Raw genomic sequence first — 7,755 nt, 5'->3', positions numbered from 1 at the left:
TCAGTGGCTAGCATGTGTGAGAACTCAGTGGCTAGCATGTGTGAGAACTCAGTGGCTAGCATGTGTGAGAACTCAGTGGCTAGCATGTGTGAGAAGGCCCTTGGTTCAGTCCTCAGTATCAAAGGAGAGTGTGCGTGTGGGAGAGGGTGTGCTGGAAGAATGAAAACTCTTGAAGATAATTAGCTATTCTGTTGTTGGACCCCCAACTCCCAAGTCTATGTTGCCCAGGATGGTCTTCAACTCCTAGGTCTACTGAGTATTGCTCTTGCTTCAGTCTCCCAAATAACTGGAGCTGCCCACAGGGGATTCACCTTGTTGAGCTTATGGGAGTATTTACAGCATGAAGAACAGAAATATTTAAAACATCCAGCTGTCTTGTATCATTGTTGCAGTCACAACAGAAATGAAATCATTTTTTTTTTTGCATAAATGCTTGTGAGGACATTTTATTGACATTTTTCATTACAGAGTCCACACTTACATATTTGATAAAAGAGCTGTCCTAAAGTTTCCAGGTAAGAGTAAATAAAGTGCATACAAGAATAAATGCTGCAACATATTTGCTAAGTATTTATTTTCCAAAGTCTTGACCTCTGACTCTTAATGAAATGGCAGGAAAACAAGGAAGTTAAAAAGCACACTGGAAAAGCATTAAAGTTTTGGTGATCTGGATGAAAGCCAGGAAAGTTTAAGATATAACTGATAGCTCTCAGAATATTGTTTTCTTCTTCCTGTTTAAAGACTAAGTCACAAGCTTTGTTTAAAGAATCTCAAATTATCAAATGGTAGGTAGTTTTTATTAAAGTGTACTGGGTTGCATTTGTATATATTAAGATCTGAATAACCTTAGCATACGAGTGACTATGTGTTCTGATCAGACAGCTTCTTATTCTAATAGTCACCAGTACTTGGATTTTTAATATTAAGAGGGGCTGGAAGGATGGTTTAGCAGTGCTCTTGCAGAGGACCCAGGTTTGGTTCCCAGCACTCACAAGGCAGCTGACAACTTGAACCATCTAGAACTCCAGTTCCAGGAGATCTGACGCCCTCTTCCGGCCTTCGTTGGCACCGAACACTGGTGGGTGGGTACATGCTGGTCAAACACCCACACAGAATAAATTTTTTAAAAGTATATTAAGGCTGTGCACCAGTAATACCTGCTTTACTGAAGAAACTCAACTTTTCTGAGATAAAATGACAAAACCTAGCTGCACCATAAGTTTAAGAGCTTTGGAAAACCACCTTTAATATCCTCTGTCTGGAAATGACTGGGCTTTTGGTTATCTTAATGTACAGTTTTCCAAACACACCTTCAACTCACTTATCAGAAACTTCTCAATTACGTGGGAGATTAATACACGAAATTGTGTGCCCCAAAAAGGGAAAACTAAGAAAGCTCATTCAAAAATCCAAAACCAAAAAACTTTTAGGTGAATAATCTCAAAATATCTTTTTTTTTTTTAAAGGTAAAAGCCACCGTTTATATCTTTAGTGGCATGGATACATATTAAATCCTAATAAAGAAAAACAAAACATCAAACCATTATCAACCATCAACCATCTGGTGGTTGTGCCAGGTGTCAGCTGAGAACACTAACAGAAAAAAAAAAAAAAAAACCTGACATGATTAAAATCCGCTAGAGCTGATATTGAAGCTTCTCAAATGTGGCCTTGTGTTTCATCCTTTGCTACCTAAGGCTGGACAGAGCAGGCAAGGGCAACTTCGCAGAGCTGCGCGCTGTCCTACGCCAGCAGCTTCGGGTTAGCCCCCACCCCCTGGCCTCCGCGGGGCACGCCCCCTTCCTACCCACCGCCCCTCTTGTTCCCCTCCCTCGGCGCCCGCGTCCTCCAGGTCACCTTCAGGCGAGGGCGGGACTGCCTGGCACGGGCCACCCACCTACCACCCCCTGCCAATAAAAACTCGGAACTCGCCGGCCCGGCCCGCCTGCAGCGCCCAATCCCGGCCGCCCGAATGATCTTCGCCTCGGGTGCCCAGGGCTTGGGGGCGGGAACATTGGGAACTAAATTAAGAAGCAGAGGCCCCTGAGAAGGAAGCGGGCAGCCGGGTGGGGGCTCCCCCGGGACAGCCCGAGGCCGCGCTCCCGGTAAACAAAGGCTCCGCGGGGGCGGGTAACGGTCAGGTGACCACGCCCCGCATGTTTCGCAACTGTGCTGCTGGCTGGTATGGCCCCAGCACCCCGATCCTTATCCGTGCTAGGCGACAGCACTCACGGTCACCCCACGGAAACTCCAGGTCCGAGGCCGAAGCACTCCGGACGCTTCCACCCTAAGTGTATTGCTGACGCGGGGCTCGTCCCTGCCCGGTCCCCACGCCCGAGGCCGCATCGGGCTTCTGGCAGCCAGGGACCTCGCCTCCCTCCCGCCCGTGCCGGGGATCAGCGCCGCGGTCGCATGCCTCTTGGAGCGGCCGCCCTGGTACCTCTCGGCGCAGGCTGGAAGCGGCACGAGCGGCGATCCCTACGTTCCCTGCAGCGCCGGCGTCTCCTCGAGCCAGTCTCTGCCACTGCTCACAACAAAGGAAACATGTGACCGTCGAGCCAAAACACTTAGCGTCACCCACCCTTGGCCAATGGGGGGGGAGGCATCCCCCTTCCCGGAGCATTCTGGGAGACGTAGTTTTTACTGCCGGTGGGCTCTCAGGCCACCTGGGTTCCGCTAGAGGGCGGAAACCAATTCCCGGGCTGCTAATTCCAAACATTTATTTAAGGTAGAATAAGATTAAAGGAATGCATCTTGAGCAAGACAGAAGTGGTATGTTGATTGTTTTCAAAGAGCCCTTTACATCCCAAAGCCAAAGCACAAGACCAGGACTTAGGCAACCTTAGAGCTTGGAATAAGGCTGTTTTAATTACCACGTTCTAACACACTTGGGAAATCAGAGGGCCTGAGAGGTGGAATGTACTAGAAGCCTGGTCATAATTGCAGACGACGCTTTCTTTCTAAATCTGTCAAGGTCGCTATCAGAGCCTCAGTTACTTTTTTTTTTTTTTTTGTCTTAATCAGATGCAGGAGTTGAACAAAAATTGTAACAAACCTTTATTTTCCGAGGCACATGGAATCTTCTTCAAGATGTCTTGTTTCTAGGAGATTCCTTTTCAAGGATGACCGTCCTCTGCTCTTGAAAATGTTTGGTTAGTTCTGGCTTCTGACAAAAGTTATGTACTTCTTCCTTCTGCACTTCATTAAGACAGCTTTGCCTCCGTTAAAATTAGATGTGTTGCCACAAGGTAGAGAGAGATGAGGAGAGTTGACAGGCAGGCCATTTGATAAGCTTTTGGGTCTCCTTTTCATGTCCTATAAACTTTTAAAAAAGCCTACTGAGTACTTCCTGGGTGGGAGGGGGGGACCTTTCTTTGACTTTTCTAAAATTTATGGCTAGGCCTGCAGTAAAACTGCTTGCCACTCTGGCTTGACCAGTTGGTGCTATCAGCTTAGAGAGTCCTTTCTTTGGTTTTCTCTTGTCAAAGCAAGAAGATTTATTTTCATAGTCTCTCCTTCCTTCCCTCATCCTTTTCCCCTCCTCCCCTCTTTTCCTTTCCCTTCCTTCTTTTCCCCTCTCTTCTCCACAAATTGATTTAAACAAGATACGTAACTTGAAGGAAAACTATCTAGAATTCTTTTTAAATTGTTTATTATTGTTATTATTATTATTATTAATTCTTTGTGTGTGTCTGTATTGGCTGTCTGAGTGCTGGTAAAGATCAGAGTCGTTGGATCCCCCTGGAACTGCAGGTGCTGGGAGCTGAAATCCAGATAGAGCAATAAGTGCTCTTAGCCACTAAGTCATTTCTTCAGCTCCATTTATTTAAAAATTTAAAATTTAAATATGTTTTGTCTGCGTCTGTGTACCATGTGCCTGCATGCAATGCCCATAGAGGCCAGAAGAAGGCACCAGATTCCCCAGAACTGGAGTTGGTTTCAGAGAGTGTGAGCCACCATGTAGGGATGCTGGAATTCTAGGCTTCATCCTCTCTCATAAAGCAACCAGTGTTTTTAACAATGAGGCCATCACTCCAGGTCCTTTATTTAGGTTGCAAAACAGCGTCTTAATGTTTCTGAGGCTGACCTCCAACTCACTAGTGATAGAATCTTTATTTTATTTTATTTTTTATTTTTTGGAGGGAGATTTGAGAGAGAGAGATATGTTTGAACTTATTCGTTTTTCAGGCAAGCATTTTATTAATGCTTCAGCAAGCAGTACAGTAGGGCCCAAAGTGAGAAACTTAGTTTCACTCAAAGTAAAACGCAAGGTGTCTATTCTTAAAGATTTCTGAGTGAAGGAGCATATTACATTGTAAGGAAGCTGGCTTAGTTGATATGTGGTCTATGCTATACAAACAAGGCAGAAGAATGGGGCTTATGTGACTTGGATCATATAAGGTCATGAAGTCACTCTTTCTATGGGGAGGGAGGTATGGTGTGATGGTTTGTATATGAATGTCCTTAGGAGGCGTGGCCTTGTTGGAGTAGGTGTGTCACTCTGGGTGTGGTTTTAAGACCCTCATCTTAGTTTCCTGGAAATCGGTATTCTGCTAGGCGCCTTCACATGAAGATGTGGAACTCTCAGCTCCTCCTGCACTTTGAGTACTAGGATCATGAGTCTATGCTCCCATGTCCAGCCTGTGCACGGCTACAGATGCAACCCTGGTTAATTGTTTTGTGCTGTTTGAGCTTACTAAGAAGCTGGCATTGGAAGTGGTGTTCATTCTCTCCTAACTCAGACCCAGGCATGCTTGTCTAAAGTGTCTTCCAGGGTCCCTTGTCTGGGAAGAAGTTCCCAGGGAGGGAGGAGAACAGTAAAACAGCCCAAAAATAAGACATAAAAGTCACGGTTTCCTTGAAAACAGCTAGAAAGTGAGTCACCTCCGAGAGAGGTTACAGTGGGAAAAGGAAGTTGGAAGTTCAGCCATAGGAAGCTCATTCAGTGGAGACAAAGCTCAGGTTGGAACTCCAGCTGACTGCCTCAACTTCCCCAGGTGCTTTCTTCTGGATCTGTGACTTCCCATTTTGATGATACTATCTCTATATGCTTTTTTTCATTCTTATTTTTAAAAAAGGTTTATTTGTTTGTGTTTTATATATATGGGTATTTTGTCCACATGTATGTCTGCACATACATACATCTAAGAAGAGGGCATCAGGTCCCATGGGACTACAGTTATAGACAGTTGTGAGCTGCCACACTTTAGCTGAGAACTTGCTGACGGTTTTAGAGGGTTGATTCATGATCACCATGGCAGGGAACATGGTGGCATGGCAAGAAAGGCATGGTGCTGGAAAAGTAGCTAAGATTACTTCATATCTGATTTGCAAGTTGCAGGCAGAGAGAGGGTGTCTGTGGAGACTGAATAACTGCCTGGCTGGCCCTGGCATGGCTTTTGAAATCCCAAGCCCTTACTTCCTCCAACAAGGCCACACCTCCTAATCCTTTCCAAAGAGTTCCACTAACTGGGAACCAAACATTCAAATGTATGCATCTATAGGAGCCATTCTCATTCAAACTACCACAGAGTCTGTATAGAGTTCATATTCCTGGCCCCAGTTTCTTGCTCCAGTGACCTGTAAAGGCATGTATGAACCTCAGCTTGATCTGTTATGCCTGGCACTCTTCTCCTTGAAGATGCCAATGGGTCCTAAGAATTTATCTTGCCCACTTGTGGTCCTTGGATTGCTTAGTAAACAGACATTCCATGAATCCTGCAACGTCCACGAAGGAGAGGGGCTAAACATATCCAAGAGTGACCTCCCTTTTTGTTCTTGAAAAATCTCACCGACTTTCTTCAGAAATTGTGCTAAGTAAAGCTTGGGCAACAACCTTCAGACCCAGAGTTCTCATTTTGTCATCTCAGCGGATGTTGTGCTCACCAGAGGCTCTGTGTAGGCACCTACTCCAACTAACACAACCTCCCTGAAGCTCTCCTAGAGATCCCAGAAAGTGTCCACAGCGGATAGCCCAGAGGTCACCCTATGCTGGGTTGCTTTTGTTACTTCATTACATAAGCTCAGCCCTTTGACGGTTGTGTCCTCCAACTCTGTGTTTGCCGTGGTGCTTTATAGTCAGAGGCTTGGTCCGAATGCTAGCTTTGCATCCTAGTGGCCTCATGCTTGAGTACGCTAACCTTTCTCAGCCTGTTTTCTCATCTTCAAAATGAGGATAATTCTGGGAGTGGCAGTTCTCACTTGTAATCTCAGTTCTGAGGACCTTGAGACAGGAATATCAGTAGTTTGAGGCCAGCCTACATTACATAGCGCAAACCTAACCAAACCAAAAAGCTATTTAAAGTATAAAATATAAAAATATTTAAAGTATAAAAATAAAATTAAGATAAAACTACCTACTTTGTGTAATTATGAGGATAAAATAGGAAAAAAGCAAATGTGTAGTATGTGGGATATAGCGAGTATTTAACAACAACCAAGAATAGTCACCATTCTTTCTCTCACCAATTTCTATGTATATGTTTATGTGCCCTAGATTTTGGATGTGTACTATGTTAGTGCCGGTGCCCATGGAGGCCAGGGAGAAGGCACTGGATCCCCTGGTTCCAAAGCAAGTGCTTGAACCAACCCTGGTCCTCTGCAAGGACACTATATGATATTAATTACTAAGTCATCTTTTCAGCTCCTCTTATATAGTTTCTGCCTTCTATGCTTTGTCCTGTACTTTAAGAACATGAGTTGTAGTGAAGAAAATAAAGGAAGAGTAAAAAGAGATATACTATCTCTTATATTGCCTTGGAAAAGCAAGTTTTAAGGAAAAAAACCTCAGAAATTAAAGCTAAAAGAAATCACAGAAATAAGCATATGTTAACTATGGGTGCAAATCAAGGTAAATTTAAGTATTGCATGGTGTCTTAGTCAGGTTTTCTATTCCTGCACAAACATCATGACCAAGAAGCACTTGGGGAGGAAAGGGTTTCTTCAGCTTACTCTTCCACATTGCTATTCATCATCAAAGGAAGTCATGACTGGAACTCAAACAGGTCAAGAAGCAGGAGCTGATGCAGAGGCCATGGAGGGATGTTCTTTACTGGCTTGCNTCCCCTGGCTTGCNCAGCCTNCTCTCTTATAGAANCCAAGACTACCAGCCCAGNNATGGTCCCACTCACAAGGGGCCTTTCCCCCTTGATCACTAATTGAGAAAATGCCTTACAGTTGGATCTCATGGAGGCATTTCCTCAATTGAAGCTCTTTTCTCTGTGATAACTCCAGCTGTGTCAAGTTGACACACAAAACCAGCTAGTACATATGGCTAGAGGACAAAGGTTTTATGAAACTTGCCTCTCTGGATCCTATTTTATTTGTTTGGTTTTGACATTGATTTGGGGTTGTTCCCTATAGCAGGCTGACCTTGAACTCACTATAAATCCCGGGCTGGCATTGAACTTGTAGCAGTTCTCCTGTCTCATCTTCTCAAGTGCTGGAGTTATAGACATGAGCCACCTTGACTGGCTTTTAAAATATTCTTCATTTATTTTATTGTTTCTTGTCTTGTCAGGCTGATTTTAAAGCTCATAGCAATCATTCTCCCTCAGTCTCCCACGTGCTGGTTTTGTAGACATGTCCCCACCTTCATGTCCCCAGGCTTCAGCCGATCCTCTTTAGACTTGTTATTGTATATTATACATTCTTTCTTGCACAAAGGATATTATAGAGAACGGTTTATTCTTTCTGATGGGGAGATATAATTTATCTTAAAACTGCACTGTATTTAGAAATATTGAGAAAGATCAT

General features: G+C 44.3%; 1 protein-coding gene across 3 annotated transcripts in view; it reads right to left on the bottom strand.

Annotated features, from left to right (window-relative positions):
- Klhl24 (kelch like family member 24) overlaps window positions 1–2,554 on the bottom strand; it is a 28,542-nt gene extending 25,988 nt beyond the window's left edge. For 2 of the 3 annotated variants that reach the window (XM_021185338.2, XM_021185340.2), the window contains exon 1: window positions 2,441–2,554. The gene's annotated coding sequence lies outside the window, so the exon portion shown is untranslated. Of the gene's footprint in view, window positions 1–2,416 lie in introns of all 3 variants that reach the window. The other variant, XM_029470418.1, reaches the window with a different exon arrangement.
- Between the last annotated feature and the right edge of the window lie 5,201 nt (window positions 2,555–7,755).

The sequence above is a fragment of the Mus caroli genome, chromosome 16 (assembly GCF_900094665.2).
Source record: "Mus caroli chromosome 16, CAROLI_EIJ_v1.1, whole genome shotgun sequence".
NCBI classification, from domain to species: Eukaryota; Metazoa; Chordata; class Mammalia; order Rodentia; family Muridae; genus Mus; species Mus caroli.
This window is presented reverse-complemented; position numbering and strand designations above follow the sequence as displayed.